The sequence below is a fragment of the Myotis myotis genome, unplaced genomic scaffold (genome assembly GCF_014108235.1).
Source record: "Myotis myotis isolate mMyoMyo1 unplaced genomic scaffold, mMyoMyo1.p scaffold_m19_p_12, whole genome shotgun sequence".
Lineage (NCBI taxonomy): Eukaryota > Metazoa > Chordata > Mammalia > Chiroptera > Vespertilionidae > Myotis > Myotis myotis.
The window spans coordinates 56014495-56035862 of record NW_023416316.1 but is presented as its reverse complement, the minus strand read 5'-3'; the positions used below and the strand labels follow the sequence as shown (position 1 = coordinate 56035862).

Here is a 21368-nt window from a genome sequence, read left to right as displayed (position 1 = left end):
CAGAAAGGAAGGGAGAAGGAGAGAGAGATTGAAATGAGAGAAAATCGTTGATTGGCTGCCTCCTGCATGCCCCTCACTGGGGATCAAGATCACAACCCCAGCATGTTCCCTTGACCAGAATTGAACCTGAGACCCTTTAGTCCGCAGGTCGATGCTCTATCCCAGCCATGGGCAAACTACGGCCCACGGGCCGGATCCGGCCCGTTTGAAATGAATAAAACTATTGAAAAAAAAGACCACACCCTTTTATGTAATGATGTTTACTTTGAATTTATATTAGTTCACACAAACACTCCATCCATGCTTTTGTTCCGGCCCTCCGGTCCAGTTTAAGAACCCATTGTGGCCCTCGAGTCAAAAAGTTTGCCCACCCCTGCTCTATCCATTGAGCAAAACCAGCCAGGGCCCTGGCTCCTTTTCTGCACAAAATGTGGTCACTGTATTTCTCTGCTCATCCAAATCATTTAAGAGTAAACTAATATTCCTCAGTTCTGTGAAGTTTTTCCCACTTCGATCTGTGCTATTCTGTGCAAACTTTGTATAAGTTGTCCTATATACTTAATTACCTCAAAAGTTTAATTGGCCTGTTAGTTTGTTTTGTTTTAATTGAAAATAAAAATTATAGCACTAAATATAGTGATTTTCAAAAAATCACTCAAAATGCCAACACAATAAAATAACTTTTAAAATATTTTGAGTAGCCTTCCAAGTTTTATAATATGCCCATGTACTTTATATGACTGCTGGCTGATTCATTTTCATGTCTCCCCAGCGTTTGTTATCCGAAAGGCACGCCCCTTCTCATCTAGCTCCAAATAGCAACAACCCAAGAGAAAGTTTAATCCATCTTGGGACACATGCCCATCACATAGTGTCTCATTCCTTTGAACCAATGAATGGGGCTGGAGGAATGAGCTACTATATTTGGCCACATCAAGATCATCTTGTGGCCACATGATTAGATCCCGTGATTGGCAGCTCCATCAGACTCAAAATCGAAGTTGGCAAGTGGACGGGAGAAGACAGTTCTGTAAGGGAAGGGAGGCAGTTATGGATAGACAGAAACAACAGCTGTCTACAAAAAGCATGATTCTTCTCAGTATTGGTAGAATGACCCATTCCCCCCAAATCTGGTCATCCTTTGGTGAATTGAAAACAAAAGTTTTGAAACTATAAAATTGAGGACTGAATTCTCAGGTAACGACAAATATCAGAGGGTACATTTGAATGATACTGATTTTACCTAATTATGATTATCTTCTTTCATTTGAGTGTCAGAATGGATTTTATAATAACCAGATGGTGTGGAATGTCTAAGAGGGGACTATTCTACTTTTAAAGAGGAGTACACTGAAGTGTGGAAGGATGGAAAACAAACATAAAATCCTGTCACCGGCCCATTGCCTGGGGCAGTCAAGACATTTTAGCCTTATCTTACTTATATTTTCCACAGAGGAGGTTTCTAAAGTTAAAATTCACAGTGGATTTTTTTTTTTATTGTAAGATGGCTTAAGGTTATGCTGTTTTATTTCCCTAGTGTTTTAAATTAAAAGCTTTTACATCCTTTTAAAAAAATAAGGCAGAAGAAATGTTGTTTAAATTGAATGAATACACCCACATAAGAAGGAATAAAAATTCTGCTTCCAAATATGTGTGTTAGGTTTTCCTGCCAACAATGCTTTGCTTCTGCGCCAGCCATAAATCTCCACTCATATCTGTGTTTTCAAAGGCGCTTGTTCTCATATTTTGAAATTGTTTGAACAGGTTAGCTATTACAATATTGCTGCCCACATAAGAGGGAGGTGAAGCAAAACACTCCCTCCTTATTTTCTTTTGCCAGCAAATTTCTGACTCATAGAGCAGCTAAAAAAAAAAGTGTTGTCTTTTGAGCCCTGTATCTAACTTTGCTGTTTCCTTGCGATGTATTATTTGAAAACTTATTTACATTTTAAAAATATATAACTTTTTTTGGTTAATCCTCTTTACTGGATAAAGTTCATATAGGTGCAAGCACCAGAAACAGATCTTTCACTTAGCAAAAATGAGATTTATTGTGAAAGCTCACATAGAAGACAGAGCTGAACAGCCGAGTCTCAGGAAAGGTGGCAACAGGGCAGTCCTTCAGAAACAGGAAGAGCTGTGGGCTTCTCATCTGAACAGTGTCAGAGGTGACTTGGCTCTTACCACCTTCTGACTCTGTTTTAATTCTCAAAGTTCCCAGGAAAGAACCTGATAGATCAGCATAGCTAAGGACAGGATGTGTAATGTAGGTATGGCCTTTAAAGAAAACATGATGTACCAGGAAGCCTTTGTAACATGGCAAAGGTGACAAGGCAGTGGGCTTCCTATCAGATGCGTGTGGCAGAATGACAAGAAAGCCAGGGAAGAGTAGAAAGCAGGTCAGTAGGGCAGGGAATCAGGTAGGAGAGCAAGCAGAAGCCCAGCCATGAAGACTTGGGCAATAGATCAGGATTAGACTGGCAGCCAAATGTGGAGTTGGAGTTATCTGAGCACATCTGGCCCCAGGTCAAGGTTGGCTCTGAGAACTGGAAGAGGACTGTGCCTGCCCTTGGGAATGAGCGGGGAGCCAGTAGAAAGGGTGTGCAGGCTGGGAACCAGGCTGGGCCTGGCATGCACCATTCCTTGATGCAGAACTTGGAACACATTTCTCCTCACTCATCCGCTGACACAATGAGAGACAGGCCCAGCTGCCTTAATCCCAGCAAAGTGTACCAACAAAAGTGCTTGCTTATTTCATTGTCTCTCAACTATTGGTGCTCATTATGTTTTCTAGTTGATGGTATTTGGCCTTGAATCCAACTTGCATGTTGATGTGACCGAGAGAAGGGCGGATGCTCTCTTTCATTTTGTGCCTGCTGTGTTTCAGACATAGTGACAGAGATCCCATGTGCTTTAGTGCATTTTAAAACATCTTCAAAATAGCCCTTTGAGGGAAGGATTACCCCCCCCCCCGCCATTTTTTAAAATCCTCACCCGAGGATACGTTTATTGATTTTAGAGAGGAAGAGGCAGAGAGAGAGAGAAAGAAAGAGAGAGACATTGATGTGAAAGAGAAACAATGATTAGTTGCTTCTTGTACTCACCTCAACTAAGGATTGAACCCGCAACCCAGGTATGTGCCCTGACTGGGAATCGAACCCATGACCTTTTGGTGTATGGGATACCAATCAACTGAGCCACCAGTCTTTTTATAGATGAACTAGTGGCCCGGTGCACGAAATTTGTGCATGGGGGAGTGGGGGTGTCCCTCAGCCCTGCCTGAACCCTCTCGCAATCTGGGACCCCTGCCTCCTAACTGCTTGCCTGCCTGCCTGATTGCCCCTAACCACTCTGTCTGCCAGCCTGCTAGCCCCCAACTACCCCCCCGCCAGCCTGCTTGCCCCTAACCACCTCTGCCTCAGCCCTGACACCATGGCTTTGTCCGGAAGGTCTCCCGGTCTAATTAGCATATTACCCTGTTATTGGTATAGATTAACTTGGGCCTATGAAGGTATCTTAGTCCATTTGGGCTCCTATGGCAAAATACCGAAGACTGGTGGCTTATAAACACTTATTTCTTCCAGTTCTAGAGGCTGGGAAGTCCGAGATCATGGAGCTGGCAGATGCGGTGTCTGGTAAGGGCCCACTTTCAAGACAGCTATCCTTGCACTGTAACCTCAAAAGGCAGAAGGGACAAGGTAGCTTTCTCTGTGAGGCCTCTCTTATAAGGGCAGTAGGTTCATTCATAACAGCTCTGCTCTCATGATCTAATCACCTCCTGAATGTCCCACCTCTTAATACCATCATCACCTTGAGAGTTAGGTTCCAACATATGAATTTTAGGGGACACAGACATGCAGACCGTAGCAGAAGGTATAGTAGCTTGAACAAAATTCTCTCCGGCCCCAGTGCTCATATTTCCTTTTCACAGCATTGTTTAGATTCTCTTGGGTCTCATCTCATCTCCCGGAGTCTGCCTTGATGGTGACTGTATGATAGCCATGATGTCATGGGCCATGGAATACACTGGCATCCAGAAACCTCGACTTTGGGCTCAGCTGTGTTATTAATTAGATGGTAGTTTAGTTTCCTCATCTGTGAAATGAGTGGGGTGAATTAGCTGACAGTAATATTCTTTTTAAAAAAATATTATTTTTATTGATTTCAGAGAGGAAGGGAGAGGGAGAGAGAGATAGAAACATCAATGATGAGAGAGAATCATTGATTGGCTGCCTCCTGCACATCCCCTACTGGGGATCGAGCCCACAACCCAGGCATGTGCCCTTGCCGGAATCTAACCTGGGCCTCTTCAGTCCTCAGGCTGACGTTCTATCCACAGAGCCAAACCAGCCAGGGCAGTAATATTCTTTTATTGTTCTAAAAATACCAAGTTTCCGATTTCCTCACCTTTGAGGTATGAGAGATCACTTCTGTTTTAGAGAACTTTATTTTGGTCTGTAGATATCTGCCTCATGGTTACCTGATTATGTTAGCCTCTGCAAAAAAGTGAAAAATTTGCCGAACCGGTTTGGCTCAGTGGATAGAGCATCAGCCTTCGGACTGAAGGGTCCCGGGTTCGATTCCTGTCAAGGGCATTTACCTTGGTTGCAGGCACATCCCCAGTAGGGGGTGTGCAGGAGGCAGCTGGTCTATGTTTCTCTCTCATCGATGTTTCTGACTCTCTATCCCTCTCCCTTCCTCTCTGTAAAAAAATCAATAAAATATATTAAAATAAATAAATAAATAATTTTTTTAAAAATGCTGTGTTTATAGGCATATAAAAAAATTTCTTAGCTAATTTTTTCACATGAGGTGTAATTCAACGAAACAGAATTGAGTGCCACATCTGCATGGTCTGGTATTCTCTAGGAAACGTTGTACAGTTTCTCAGGTGTAACATACATTGCCTTCTCTACTTTTAGCATTGGTCCATAAATGTTATTTTTAAACTTCCTCCCCCAATGTTAGTAGTGAAAATCATTTTTTAATCTCAGGAAAAACGTGTAGGATAGGTGGGTGGGGATGAAAAATAAGGAAAAGGCCTGGATTCCACATAGTAAATTAATTCACCGAATGAAGAAACTACCACTTATCAAGTGCTTCTAGATGCCAGGCAATATACTTGGTATGCTTAAATCTTCCAAACAACCCTAGGAACTAGGTGCTATATGAATCTCCATTTTAGAGATGATGAAACTAAATTCCAGAGAAAACTGATAACTGTACAAAGTAACCCAAGGAGCAGGTGGTGAGAATAAGACTTGAATTCAGATTTGCCTGATTCCAAAGCCCACTTCTCACCCAGTCACTAGCCTATGTGGCTGCTCATGTTAGGCGGGGGTCTAGGCACTGGGATCACAAAAACTTGGTAGCGAGCTATGCTTTCTACTCTTCCTTTATCTTCCTCCTGAGTTTGTCTTACTAAATATAAACATTGCATGGACTTATGTTAGTAATAACACATAGCATTTTTGTGGTATCAAATAACTCACGATGTGCTTGGCATTATGCTTTATAAATTAGATTGATAGTCACATCAAAGAAGGCACTAGGACATAGTGGTTAAGAGTGCAGGTCTAGAGAGAAAAAAAATGAGTGCAGGTCTAAAGCCAGTGGTTGAGCATCGACCAATGAACCAGGAGGTCATGGTTCGATTCCTGGTCAGGGCACATGCCTTGGTTGCAGGCTTGATCTCCAGTGTGGGAAGTAAAGGAGAAAACAGATCGGTGATTCTCTCTCATCATTGATGTTTCTATCTCTCCCTCTTCCTTCCTCTCTGAAATCAATAAAAATATATATATATTTTTAAAAAGAGCACAGGTCTGAAATCTTGAGCTCAGTCACTTTCTGGCTATATGAAACCTAATTAATTAATCTCTCTGTGCCTAATGTTTCCCCTATAAAATGGACTTTATAGGCTAGTGTTATTATATTGCACTTTCATTTTTGACCTAAACTGAATCACCTAGCTTGGTCCTTGATTTTTTTTTTTTCTGCAGAAGTTGCTGGTGTGTCCTATAGCAAATTTGAAATTGTTTTGGTATTTTAAAATCAAGCTTCATCTGAGTGAGATGTCCCATGAGAAACTGCACCCATTTGGGGCTGGAGCCACTATTTTCATTCATTCATGCAGCATTTCCCCCCAATGTTATTGATAAGTCACTGACATACAGCTCTGTATAAGTTTAAGGTGTGCAGCATGGTGGTTTGATTCACATATATTATGAAATGATTACCACATGTGTTTAGTTAACATCCATCATCTCATATAGAAACAATAGAAAAAAAGAAAACAGAAATAATTTTTGCTTTGTGATGAGAACTCTTAGAACCTACTCTCTTAACAACTTTCCTATGTACCATACAGCAGTGTTAACTACATTCATCAGATGCACATTATATCCCCAGTATTTATTTATCTTTTTTAAAATTGAATTTATTGGGTTGACATTGGCTAATAAAATGAAATAGGTTTCACGAATACAATTTTCATCTTATAACTTAAAGTTTATTCCTTTTGACCACTTTCCTCTAATTTCCCCTTCCCCTAGTCTCACCCCTGGTAACCACACATCTGATCTCTTTTTTCTATGACTTTGGTGGGTTTTCTTTTGTTTTTGTTTCTAGAAATACATCTTTTGAGCTCCTCTTATTTGCAAAGCATTCTGAGCATATACACAGGAGTGATCCTGAGAAGCCCAGGGCCCTGTGAGAAACATAAAATGTACATTCCATAAGCATAATACAATGTAGGAAGTGACAACTGCCACAAGACAGGAAGAGATAAAGTACAAAGAGAAATCAGAAGGAGAGGAGGAAGAGGTTGACTGTTATTTATTTATTTTTAAAATACATTTTTATTGATTTCAGAGAAGAAGGGTGAGAGACAGAAACATCAATGATGAAAGAGAATCATTGAACAGCTGCCTCCTGCACGGCTGCCTCCCGCATGCCCCCTACTGGGGATCGAGCCCACAACCTGGACATGTGCCCTGACCAGAATTGAACCTGGGACCCTTCAGTCCCCAGGCTGAAGCTCTATCCACTAAGCCAAACCAGCCAGGACTCAGGCTGCCTTTTAACTTTGAAAGTTTAGATAAAAATCTGTAGGGGTAATGGCATGTGATATGGCCTTGAGAAACATATTTCAGGCAAGGAAAAATCTAATCCAGGATACCTAATATGCTGGCTGGAGTGGCTCAGTTGGTTAAGTTCGTCCTGTGTGCTGAAGGGTTACCGATTGATTCCTGGTTAGGGCACATTCCTGGGTTTTGAGTTAGATCCCTGGTTGGGGCACATGAGAGCAACCAGTCAATATCTTTATTCATTCTCTCTCTCTCTCTCTCTCTCTCTCTCTCTCTCTCTCTCTCTCTCTCTCCCCTAGGGTGAGGATTAAAAAAAAGATACCTAGATAAGAAGCATACTACATGATGTGTAATGATTCTTTTTGCTTTACCACCTTGGATTAGAAAACAAAATTCTGAATCTACTTATTATCTGTTGTGAAAATGCCTTTTTTCTCTTTTTGGGTTTCTTACTCCCTCCCGTGGAAACTCCAAAATTACATCCAATTTTTGTTTACAAAGGAGAAGGACTTTTGACTATTACAGTTGACCGCCCCACCCCCCCCCACCCCCCATCAGCTGGCTTTTCACTAATAGTTACTCAAGTTTTGGAATTCTTTCCCTAGTGTTATGTTTATTATGAGAGCTCCACTGCAGACATGGGCCTCAGTGCTGGAGCTCTTTATTTATCCAGCTACTTAATTCTCCCTTCCCCCAAAACACATGACCTCAAGACAGCTTCAGGGTGGTTGAGTCAGTGAGGGTTTCTAGTCTTATTTAGGGGGCCTAGAACTGGCTCTCTCTCCAGCCCTACATGTACTAATGTGGGGCATGGAGGAGGAAGACTGTTAAAACAATGTTACCCATTTCCTGGATCAAGATGAGTGCTATTTCTTTTAGAGGGAGATCGCATCCTGTTTAAAATGAATGGCCAGAGCACTTCTTTCTTACAAAGCATAGCATAAGCTCAATGTCTTTATATTTTCTTCCAATAGGATTTATAGTTAATAATTACTATAAAATAAGATTAAGCAAGAAACAGTAAAAAGAGCTCCTTCTTTTAAAAGATCTGAGTTCTCTGAATTTCTACATTTGGTCGTGAAGGAGTAACTGGTTCTATATTTTCCTTTCTACTATGAACATTGTGTGTGTGTGTGTGTTTCTACTACAAACATTTCTAAAGCTGAATAAAATATATGAAACAACTGCTTTCAGGCATTGGACAACAGATAGCATGGGCTATAATTGTATGTCAACTATAATTGAAAAATAAAACTAAAAAAAATGTTTCTATTGATTTCAGAGAGGAAGAGAGAGATAGAAACATCAATGATGGGAGAGAATCACTGATCGGCTGCCTTCCACATACCCCCCGCTGGGGGTTGAGCCTGCAACCTGGGAATGTGCCCTTGACTGGAATGGAACCCAGGACCCTTTAGTCCGCAGGCCAATGCTCTATCCACTGAGCCAAACCGGCCAGGGCAAAAAATAAATTTTTAAAAAGTTATCTTAACACTTAAAAAAAAAAAAAAAAAAAGCCTGTTACTTATTCAGTCAAAGTAAGTTGGCCTTGCTCCTGCAGAGCATGTCTTGGTTAAGACATCAGAAGAGTGTTGCCAGGCATCTTCACTCCCCACTTGGAATAACCCCAAGAGAGCAAACTTGTAAGTGGAAACAGGGCTGTGTGCAGTGCTGGGCTGGCCCTGGAGGGTCCCCCTAGGGCTGAACACAGAGGCCCAGATTTAGCTCCTCTAAAGATCAGGAAAGAAGACAGTTTGTGATGAAAACCAATCTCTGGGCAAAAGCAGAACATTACCATTTCAGAATTTACCAGAAGGAAACCCTTTACATTCTATCTTAACACATGAAGAGCTCTCCCTCTGGGGAGAACGAGAAAGGCAGTTGTTCCTTAGGACTCCCAATAAAACATCCAATGACATAAAAGCAAGAGCCAGCAATTAAGGAGGACGCATGGGATTTGGTTTCTTTAACCAGCTTGACGCAAAGCAGTTCCCATCGGAAATCTCAGATATCAGAACCAAGCTCAGTTGTTTGCAAAACCAAGCTAAATTCCTGACGATCCCAACTTCCAGGAGGAGGCAGAGTGGAAAACAAACAAATAAATGATAAATCGAGCCGCATTTTTGCTGTTCCTGGAGGCAGCCTGGAAGAGAGAGACAGTCTTGTGGCTTAGGTCACGTGACCGCTCTGGATCAGCCTCTGTCTTCCCCAATCATTCTCTTTAGTTAAAGAGAATGTCTGGCTCAATGAGCTATTGTGAGGTTTAAAGAAAATGCACGCAGGGAATCTTAACACAATGCCTCGCTCTAAGCAGCTCAGTAATGTAATAAGCATTATATGTAGCAGGATGTTAACTATCATATGTTGTATATGAAACAGTAAATATTATATGTCAAGGATGTGTATTTTCTGTGGTCCTCTATACTAGTATAGGATATATGTTTTCCAACGCAGGGAAGTGATAACATTGCAGAATTAACTCCCAGAGGGTTAGGAAAGAGTAAGCAACTCGTCATAACAGAGATGCACTTGCCTTCCTCAGGGGACCTGGAGGTGAGAGAGCCCCAGCGACATGGGTGTACCGGTTCTTCTGTTTGTCACCCTAGACCGGCTATTCTCCCTAGCAGGCTGTCTCCTGAGATCGCTATTATTTGAGCTCCCTTGCTGGCTAGCCAGCAGTTGGGTTCGGCCAATGTGAGGCACTGGCAGGAAATCCCTGAGTAAGAAGAGAATGTTCTAGGTGTATTTCTTCCTACTGCCTCCCTGCATTGGAATTGTGTCTTTGGCAGCATTTCCATCCTTCCGGGACTACACTATGGTTGGGCGGCTTCTCTCAGCCCTCACTGCAATCTGGTGCTACTGTTCCCTTCCCTTGTCCCCTCACACCTGGGTGCTAATGGCTTTTCATGGTTTCAAATCTGTGTGTGACAGCATTCCTTCCATATCTCATTAACCCTGTGCACACCCCTATGAACAAGCCCTTCGGCACAGTCTCTTTGAACCATCTGGGCAAAGGCTATTTTTTGCTAGGACCTTCTCTAGTCAGGGGTCTCCAAGGATCTCACGAGTACACTCACTAGAGAAAGATAAAACTGCAAGTAATCTGGCAGTTCCAAAAAGTGCCAACCAGTTCATCATAACAGTGCAAGTAATAATTTTCCTGGAAATATTAGTGAGCTAGAGGCGGAATAGTAAAAGCCCAAAGTAGGAGAACGAGAGAGGCTGATGCAGATGGCAGTAAGTCAGAGCTGGGGCAACGGGAGGAGACTCCAGCTCAAATATGAATTTCAAAGTTTGAACTATTACCTGAGATGATGTATTGAATATTAACCTGAGAATAAGTAGACAAGCCATAGGAACTGCTTCGGTTTTTATCCAGGGGAGGAGGAAAAACAAGTCCCAACAAGTGTATTTAAAAGGGGGGTAGGAGGTAAATTTGCTTTATCCTTATATACCGGGCCTGCTGTTCACTACAGCGCTCACGTAGTTTCAGTGGCCTGTGTGGTAGCCATAGGTCTAGCAAGATTGACTTGTACAGCATAGGTCACGTGGGCGAGCCCAGCTGGGATTCGGCTGCCTGCCTTCCCAGCTCTGGCCTTGTTACCAGATCCTCAATCTTGACACACTGGATGGCAATGAACCTGTTCATTTTCTTATCATTTTACGGCCAGAGGATGTTTCCCTCCTATTTCTTTGCCCTAGTATGATCTTTACAAATGCCACACTGACTTGCAGATGTATGTTTATGTTCTTAGGTGGCACCACATGACAGATCACCCCAGCTTCGTTCGTGTAACTGTTGGTCTGTACTCTCAGTAGAAAGAGAAGATGCTTGGATTGCTCACAGAAATCAGCGGTGGATTTATAGGAGGGCAGTGGGTCAGAGAAGAACTATGTAGGGAAGGACTGCTGTCACCCTAACCCAGTGGTTGGCAAACCACAGCTCTTGAGCCACCTGTGGCTCTTTGGCACCTTGAGTGTGGCTCTTCCACAAAATACCACGTGCGGGCGCACACGTACAGTGCGATTGAAACTTCGTGGCCTATGTGCAGAAGTCGGTTTTCGGCCTGGGTGAGTCTATTTTGAAGAAGTGGCCTTAGAAGAAGTGGGGGTACGTTCGCTGAGGTCGACCCCTCAGATTGAGGATGTTTTTAGCAAAGGTCAGCTTAGGAGTACCCTAATTAAGTTAATAACAATGTACCTACCTGTATAGTTTAAGTTTAAAAAATTTGGCCCTCAAAAGAAATTTCAATCGTTGTACTGTTGATATTTGGCTCTGTTGACTAATGAGTTTGCCGACCACTGCCCTAACCCAACTCCGTGGAGCAGCACTATTTTGTGCTATTTTTTCAGGGCATGATACTTAGCTTTTTAGGCTCTGAAATTCAGTTGTGTGGGCATCCAGAGGTGTTCAGACCTTAAAGGCTACATCATCTAGGTCTGAGAAATAGCAGGAATCTGGCTGTCAGGCTAACTTAGCCCATGGGCCAGGGTGCTCACTGCCCTGGCCCCTCCTAGGGGCACCAAGTCTGCCTCTCATTCATACTTCACTTCCACCCCAGCCACAACCTGAGAGACATGCTCTCTCTTTAGATGTGTAACAAAAACACTTCAAGTAGCGTTATCTTTTACTGGCCTGGGAATCCTGCCATCTGCCTCTTTACTGTCACTTTCACTCCCCCTGGTAAGATTCTTTCTTTGCTTATATAATCCAGCTACCAGAGGGAAGAGTTTTCCCTTTATTTCCAACTTCTTAGGGAATCCTCATTTGGGGCCGTGTCTGCCACCTATGGCTACCAGATGAGAATCCGTGATCTCTAGGGCTACTTTTTATTTTGGGGTGTTTTTTTTTTTTTTTTGGTATGAAATGTTTTCTTTTAATTTTCAATTACAGTTGACATTCAATATTATATTAGTGTCAGCATGGTGGTTAGAGATTTACAGAGCTTACGAGGTGATCTCCCCTTAAGTCTAGTACCCACCTGGCACCACACATAGTTATTACAATATAATGGACCATATTCCTTATGCTGCACTTTACATCCCCACGACCGTTTTGTAACTGCCAATGTGTACTTCTTAATTCCTTCACCTTTTTCACCCAGCCCTTCAACCTCCCTCCCACCTGGCAACGAGTCTGCTTCTTCTCTGTATCTATGCGTCTGCTTCTGCTTTGTTTGTTCATTTATTTTGTTTTTCAGATTCCGCATATAAGTGAAATCATTTGTTATTTGTTATTTCACTTAGCGTCATACCCTCTAGGTCCATCCATGCTGTCTAGGACTAGTTCTTGCTGGGTGCAACACTTCCTCTGAGTTTCAGACTTCCAAGTAGAGGGACAGATGGCTATCTCTCTTTTGATGTCTCTCTAAATTGTTTCTATCCCCTGGACCTCATATCAAAGGTTGTGGCTTTTTAGTGGTTACAAGTAAGACCTGACTAGCTCCACCTCTAAAACCAGACAGTAGCAGAAAAAAAAAAAAAAAGAAACAGAAGGGCAGGGAAATAGTTAAACTCTTTAGGCACAGCAAAATTAAATTACTATTGCCCTAGCTGGTTTGGCTCAATTGGCCTTCGAACTGCGGAGTCCTGGGTTTGATTCCGGTCAAGGGCACATGCCCAGGTGTGGGCTCGATCCCCAATGGGGGGCGTGCAGGAAGCAGCCGATCAATGATTTTCTCTCATCATTGATATTTCTATCTCTCTCTCCCTCTCCCTTCCTCTCTGAAATCAATAAAAATATATTTATAAAAAAATTAAATTACTCTTCATTGAACAGATGCATGAACATCTCACTTATTCTCATGACACCGTTGTTGGTATTACCATTTCTACTTTACAGAGGAGGAAAATGAAGGTAGGAGATCAGACAATTTTTCTAAAATGATCCCAAATTAAGTCAAATGTTATTTCCCACCAGTTGTTAAGAATGTTGGGCAGCTGGCTTTCAGCACATTTCTTCTGTTGATTTCCAAAAGTCTCTTGTAATAAAAAATGACTGCCTGGGCAGTCCTACAAAAGCACATTCTTCATGTTGTTACTTGCTCAGCTTCTCCAAATGCCGTGCTAGAGGCACTTTTTAGATTGGCTTTCCTATTGTAATTGCCAATGGTTTCTGCTGCCCTTAGAATTTTAAACTGTATAACTTAGATAATTAAGATTATGTTTTCATTCTCTTAAAAATAAAAAAAAAATCCAACTTAATAAGGGCGCCAAATGGAAGAAAAGCTTTTCTGCACTAAGGTTAGAACCTAATAATCATACCGTGGTGTTAAAAAACTGCAAACTGCCTGGCCTGTGTGGCTCAGTGGTTGAGGGTCGACCCATGAACCAGGACATCAGAGTTTGATTCTCAGTCAGGGCTTATGCCCGGGGTTGTGGGCTCGATCCCAGTAGGGGTTGTGCCGGAGACAGCCGAGGGATATTTCTCTCTCATTGATGTTTCTATCTCTTTCCCCATACTCCTTCTTCTCTCTCTCAAAAACCAATAAAAACATATCTTTAAAAAATGAATGGTAAAGAAATAAAACACAATTTTTTAAAAAAGTGCAAGCTGCTGGCACATTCACTTTTCTCCATCCAGGAAGGATGTAATAGAAATGTCTAATAGTTTAAATTGGGTTTCTATAAAGATAAATGTGAAAGGAAAACAGATTTCTTTCTTCTTTTGTTTTTTTTTAATCCTCACCCAAGGTTTTATTTTTTTTTTTTTTCATTGATTTTTAGAGAGAGTGGAAGAGAGAGGGAAAGACAGAGAGAAACATCGGTGTGAGAGAAACACATCGATTGGTTGCCTCCTGCATGTGTCCTGATCAGGGCCTGGGCTGGGGAGGAGCCTACAACTCAACAGAGGTACATGCTCTTGACCAGAATCAAACCTAGGGCTCTTGGGTCTGCAGGCCGACACTCTATCCACTGAGCCAAACCGGCTAGGGCTCTTTCTTCTTTTGAAAAACAGCATCCCTTTCTATTTATAGTACACATGCTATCTCATTCTGGAAACGTTGGAAATTACAGAAAGTGTGAAAAGAAGTAACAGTTTAAACTCCCGCCTGCATGAAAGAGCCTCTGTAAACCTTACCGTGTATGCTTCCCTCCAGCCTGGAAAAGAGGTGTGTTTTTTTTTTCGATGAAAAGAATCCTCCTGCAAAATAATTAGATCAGTGACATGATTGTTCAGAATTAAAGGGAGAAAGGTGAACTGGCTGGGAAATCTTCTAATGCCTTCTACCCTTGCTCTGATATGATCTCTTCTGAGTAAGAGAGGACAGTGTGAATTGTAAGCTTGCCCCATCACGCTCACAGGTTCTCACAGACACAACCTTTTCCCTAGTTACTACATTAATTAGCAGTACTAGCCCAAGGTCAGCTTCATCGATCTTTTCACAGTGGGCATTCTCCTGAATATCCAAGTAGAATTTGGAATTTAAGGAGGTTTTGGGGATAATTTTTACTGCAGACATTTTGGGGAAGTAAAAAGTGAATAAAAGGTGATTTTACTTTGTAATCGGAGAGGGAAGTTTTGAAGTAATGGAGGAGAGGAGCACAGGACCAGAGGATGGTGTGGTGTGTGCTCCTGCCCAGCTTCCTGCACTGGGTCAGGCTGGAAGCTGGAAGAGCTGATTTGTGGAGCGACTTCAGGGTTGTGTGCCCCCAGGGCAGGTGCTGGCACAGGGGGTTAGATTTGGGAGAGAGCACACTTGAGGTTGGCTTTGGGGATTTCCCAAAGATGCCATCCTTAGCAGTGGCAATGGAAGGTCCTCCGAGTGACACCATGGGCAGGGGTTGTCTACGGCAAAAGACAGAGGAGAAGAACCTGGGGCCAGCAGGAGAAGAACCTGGGACTCCTCAAAGTCCCAGAAAATCAGAAAGGAGGCAGCGGGGGATTTTGCCAAGAAGGTTAGCGATCCTCTCTGAGTAAAAAAGTGCAAAATCAGTAAGCAGGCATATTCCTTAGGAACTGCGTTTGGCTGCTAATACAGAGACCTGAAACAACAGAGGCTTAAAGGATGTAGGCTCGGGTGGCTTCAGAGTCATCTGAATCCTGGGTCTATTCAAACTTTCTGTTCCACATCCTTCACCAGGAGCACAATGGTTCTCTCAGTTTCATGAAGGCTGTGGCAGCTTCTCCTATCACATCCATTTTGAGGTGGGAAAGTGGAATCAGGATGTGTTAGTTTATGAGGGCCGCCCTGACAAAGTGTCATGGACAGGTGGTTAAACAGCGGACATTTATTTTATCATAGTTCAGGAGGCTAGAAGTGGGAGACGAGGGTGGTGGCAGGGTTAGATTCTTCTGTGGCCTCTGTCCCTGCTTGTAGATGGCCGCCTTCTCCCTGTGTTCTCACAGCGTCTTTCTCGTTGGCCCTCTTTGTCTGTGTCCTAATGACACCAGTCATATTGAATTTGGGTCCAACCTAATAACCATTACCGCTTTAAAGGCCCTGTGTCCAACTACAGTCACGTTCTAGGGATTAGGACTTTAACATATACATGTTGGAAGGGAACACAAGCCAGCACATAGCAAAGAGGAAAAGCAAAAGGGTAGGTCTCAGCTGCTCAGCCCTCTTTAACGGGCTTTCCCTGAAGCCCCAACCCACAGCCACGTGCATCTCTTTGTGAAGAGGTGGGAAACGTAGTTTTTTACAACTTGACACTTTGCTGTACTTATTAAACTTGGGGTGTGGCTGGTAAAGAAGGGGGAAGCCCTTCCGGGGTGGTTCAGTGGTTGAGTGTCAGCCTATGAACAGGAGGTCACGGTTCCATTCCAGATCAGGGCACGTGCCCAGGTTGTGGGCTCTGTCCCCAGTGGGAGCATGCAGGAGGAAGCCAAGCAATGATTCTCTTTCATCATTGATGTTTTTTTCTCTCTCTCTCTCCCTCTTCCTTCCTCCCTGAAATCATTAAAAATATATTGGGGCTGGGGGGAAGAAGAAGAAGGGACATATGCATGATCCAGCCAGACAATGTATTAAAGTAAATGTGACCTCGTTCATGACCACATACTAATATAGCTCTGTAGCCGATGGCTTAGGTCTGTGAAGAATGTACATCAACTGACAATGGATATCTGTTCACCAGTGTTGATTCTGGGGCCTGTGTTATATGGCATGGACTGTGGTGGCTTTCCATCGCCATAGCCCCGAGGGCCTCCAGTGGGATGAAGTGTGTGTGGCTGCCTTTAGGAGGGTGCTAAGGTTCAAGTGAGGAAGAAGAGCAGCAAAGGAAAAAGCAAGAGAAATGAGAAAGGAAGTGTGGGAGTAGGGAGTAGGATGAGAACAGAGGAAAGGATAGACCGTGAAAACAAGTGCTGGGATGAGGAATAAGCGGGTCCCTTTTCCAGACACTGCAGTGCCTACTCCCAGTGACAGGGTGGGAGAGGAGAGGAGGGGCCGTGAGGGGGCTGGGCCCATTCTCTAGGCAAGCAGTGTCTCCAGATTAAGCCTGAAAGGAAACTGCGAGCCCTGCGGCAGAGGGGGGGCAGGCCCTGAGGAGCGCCAGCTGGGAGCAGTTCTAAAAACCTGGCAGGCTCGCTACAGGAAGCTCCAGCTCTTCAGAGAAAAGGAAATTCTTCCATTTGGTACTAGACCTCCTCATTTATGAGCTGACTGAGTTCTGAGTCATCGATTTCCCATGCTACTAACTAAAGGATGAAATGATGCTAAAGATGAATGTTATAAACATTGGGCTAATTATCATTTCCATCAAGGCCACTGCCGGTGACCCCTGTGTCCCCAGCCGCTGTGCGTGAGTTAGTCACTGAGGTTTTAAGTAGAAAGCATTATTTGATTTCTGATGCAAAAGCAGCAATGCCCTTCCATCAGCTGAGGCGGGCAGAGATCCCTAGACTGGGACGGAGGGACAGTGTTACCATGGTGATGAGATGCCTGGCTGAGCACTGAGCTAAGCACCCTCTATAGAAGAATAGGAAGAAGTTGTTCCTCACTCTCATCCCTGCTGAGTCATAGCTGACTTACACAACCCCCTCATTCTTCATTAAAAACTGGTATCTTGGAGTGGGGAGAATAGTGAGAACAATGGTAACGGTGGGAGGGGTTGGTGATTCACCATTATCATTTATGTTTTCTGGTTTATGCTTTTAATTAAGATATTGTTCTCTGCTGAGGGCATATATAAAGTGATTAAATTTTTAAACTCCAGCCACATTTTGAAGAGTGTGATATACTAGTAAGTTAGGTTATTAGCTATATAACATTGAACAGTATACTCAACCTTCTAAACCTGTGTCAGAATACACGTGCTTCCTTTTAAGGTTGACACTGGGAAGTAGAGAACACTTTCTCTGTTTGTTGACACATTCCTGAAGGTAGTATTACTGACTTTCTTTACATCCCCAGTGCTTGTGGCAAATGGTTTGCATGTGATTAATGAATGCTTAAAAAAAAAATCACTCCTATGAACACTCATACACTGCTGGTGGAAATACAAAAGTGTACTGGAAAGTAGTTTGGCAATTAAACATACATTTCTCATATGTGATGTGTAATTTTTAAAAAATATATACTTTATTGATGTTTTTACAGAGAGGAAGAGAAGGGATAGAGTTAGAAACATTGATGAGAGGGAAACATCAATCAGCTGCCTCCTGCACACCTCCTACTGGGGATGTGCCTGCAACCAAGGTACATGCCCTTGACTGGAATCGAACCTGGGACCCTTCAGTCCTCAGGCCAACGCTCTATCCACTGAGCCAAACCAGTGAGGGTGTGATGTGTAATTTTATGTGTCAACTTGGCCAGGTTATGATGCTCAGTTGTTCAGTCAAATACTAGTCTAGCTATAGCTGTGAAGATATTTTTTTAGACGTGATTAATATTTATAATCAGTAGACTTTGAGTAAAGCTGGTTACCTTCCATAATTTGAGTGGGCTTTATCTGATCAATTGAAGACTTTAAGAGCAAAAGTTGAGGTTTCCCAAAGAAGATATAATTATGCCTCAAGATTGCAACATAGAAACCCTCCTGAATCTCTTGCCTGCCGGCCGATTTTGGACTCAAGACTGCAACATCAATTCAACCCCTGCCCCTTCAGATAGAAGGATGGATAGATAGAATTTCCTATTGGTTCTGTTTTCTGGAGAACCCTGAGTAATATATCATACAATTCATCAATCCTAATGTTAGGTTTTTACCTATGAGAAATAAAAAAGTATGGTCACATTAAGACCTATCTGTGAATTTTCTATCAGCTTCATTCATAATTGCCAAGAATGAAAACCAAATGCCCTTCACTTGGTGAATCGAGACAAAACCATGGTTCATCCATGCAATGGAATATTAGTCAGCAATAAAAAGTAATAGTAGTCATAATACTATTAGTATACACAATTACTATTAGTATAATACTATTAGTATACAGTCTCAAAAGCAGCATGCTGAGTGAAAAAAGCCAATATCAAAAGTCCATATGAGCCTTTTAAAATAAAATTCTGGGAAAGGCAAAAATGTATGGATAGAAAAGACATTAGTGGTGCCAGGGCCTGGAGTTAGGGATGGGATTGCCAACCAAGGAGCATGAGGACATTTGTTAGGGTGATGGTATTTTCCTTTATCTTGATGGTGCTTACGTGACCATATGCACTTGTCAAAACTATAAGAACTGATGGAGGCGATGGTGAGAAAAGGAAAGACATGTCCAGAAAACAGAAGGAAATAAAATGTGGGCTGGGATTTATTTTAGAAATTTCAATATTGGGAATATATTAATATATTTCATCATATTAATCGATTTGAGGAGAAACATTATATAGTTCCCTCCAAGGTGCTGAAAATATATTTGATCAAATTCAACAGCTATGCTTGATAAAAATACTGACTAACTTAGATATAGATAGACATCTCCTTAACCTGGTAAAATAGACCAATCTCAGCTCAAAGGCCCACATCATACTTAATGGCAGAACTTAAAAGCATTCCCAGTGAAGTCGGAAACAAGCTGCAAGATGCCCATGGTTATTGCTTTTATTTAAGAGGGTGCTGTAGATTTTAGCTCATGCAATTAGACAAGAGAAAGAGTTTAAGCGTGTAACAATTGGAAAGGAGAAAACAAAATTACTATTTGCAGATGTTGTGATTGTAGACTTAGGGGCTTTACATATATTTACAAGTCAGAATCAGACAAAAGGAAGAAAAGCCCCATTTACATCAAAACGACAACAACAATAAAATTAAAATACTTCGGAGTAAACTAAACAAAAAAATGTGCAAAACCCATGAAGAAAACTTCAACAAGTTCTTAAAAATAAAAACAAAAACTTGAACAAATAGCAGGACAGATAATGTTCTTGGGTGGGAAGACTCAGCATTATACTAGTAAACATTTTAATTCTCCCTAAGGTAGTTCACAAGTTTAATTCAGCTTCCTCCACAATTTCAATAAGTGCATTTTGTTGCAATGTTTTAGTTTTGGATAATCAATCCTAAATTATATGTTAAAGCGTAGCTAAACTTGGCCAGCGTAGCTCAGTGGTTGAGCATCCTCGACCTATGAACCAGAAGGTCATGTTTGGATTCCTGGCCAGGGCACCTGCCAGGTTGTGGGCTTGATCCCCAGTATGGGGCATGCAGGAGGCAGCCAATCAATGATTCTCTCGTCATTGATGTTTCTCTCTCTCTCTCCCTTCTCTGAAATCAATTAAAAAGATATTTTTAAAAATAGCTAGAAAAACCTGGAAGTTAGAACAATGATAGAGGCAGATAGCAAAACTGGATATTAAATGTTTTTGAATCCTTATCAGAGGATATGTTTTTATTTATATTAGAGAGAGAGAGAGGGAGGGAGAGAGAGAGGAAGAGGGAGAAAGAGAAAGAGAAACATCAATGTGAGAAAGAAACATCTATCTGTTGCCTCCTGTACATGTCCTGACTAGGGATTAAACAACCAGGGATCAAATCTGCAACCTGGGTATATGCCTTGACCGGGAATCAAACCTAGGTACACAGGACAATACTTCAACCAACTGAGCCACACCGGCCATAGTGCAAAACTGGATATGAAAACATATTATAAAACTTCTTAATACTGGTGTCTGGAAAATACAAAGTTACCTCTGTACATCTCGTCTTGTCCCAGGATAAATTCCAAATGGATCAAAGATTTTTTAAAAAAATATATTTTATTGATTTTTTACAGAGAGGAAGGGAGTGGGATAGAGAGTTAGAAACATCGATGAGAGAGAAGCATTGATCAGCTGCCTCCTGCACACCCCCTACTGGGGATGTGCCTGCAACCAAGGTACATGCCCCTGACTGGAATTGAACCTGGGACTCTTCAGTCCCCAGACCGACGCTCTATCCACTGAACCAAACCGGCTAGGGCTGGATCAAAGATTTAAATGTGAAAAATAAGACCCTGAAAGTTCTAGAAATAAACAGAAGGAATTCCTTCAAAACCTTTGAGTGAGCTAGGCCTTTTGAACTCTGACTTGAAATCCAGAAGCCATGCAAGAAAAGTCTGATAAATTGAATACATAAAAAAAAAAAGTTTGTATGAAAATAAAACCCAAACCAAAAAAAACCAACAAACAAAAGAAAGTACATAAAATAAAAGGACAAACAACCTGGGAATAACATCTGCAACTCACATTATAGATAGTGGGCTGGTCTTCCCAGAATATAAAGAGCTCCTGGAAATTGAGACTACAGACTAGTAATCCAAGAGGAGAATGAGCAAAGCATGTGAACACCTGGAAGATTAGCAAAACTCCGAGTCTGATAATGTATTCTGTGGGTGCAGCTGTGTGGACATGGTGTTCTCATACACTGCTGGTAGGCGTGGAAAGTAGTACAATGCACGTGGGCGGGATTTGGTAACACTCCCCTAAATAACTAACATGTACAGCCACATAAAGACTGAACCAGCATGTCAACTTCTAGAAACTTACGCTACAGATATTCTTGGGGGCGGGGGAGGAAGAGATAGCTATATAAGGTTTATTATTGCATCATTATTGGCGAATGTAAAGAGTAGAAAAAAAGGTCTATCAACAGCAGATTGGCTGAATACATAGGTACATATATATACAAACATAAAATAAAATGGAAAAGTAATTAGGGAGTTGCTTATGTGCTGATGTGCCACTTTATTTAAAATGATAGTGGGAGAGCCATAACCGGTTTGGCTCAGTGGATAGAGCGTCGGCCTGCGGACTGAAAGGTCCCAGGTTCGATTCCGGTCAAGGGCATGTACCTGGGTTGCGGGCACTTCCCCAGTGGGGGATGTGCGGGAGGCAGCTGATCGATGTTTCTCTCTCATCGATGTTT

General features: G+C 42.2%; 1 long non-coding RNA gene across 1 annotated transcript; it reads right to left on the bottom strand.

Moving 5' to 3' along the window:
• Positions 1–299: 299 nt before the first annotated feature.
• On the bottom strand, positions 300–20815 carry LOC118666804. Its single transcript, XR_004971086.1, has 3 exons — positions 20690–20815; positions 14167–14229; positions 300–1028 (listed from the first exon to the last, which is right to left on the bottom strand). It is a non-coding gene; the product is annotated as an uncharacterized LOC118666804 (long non-coding RNA).
• Between the last annotated feature and the right edge of the window lie 553 nt (positions 20816–21368).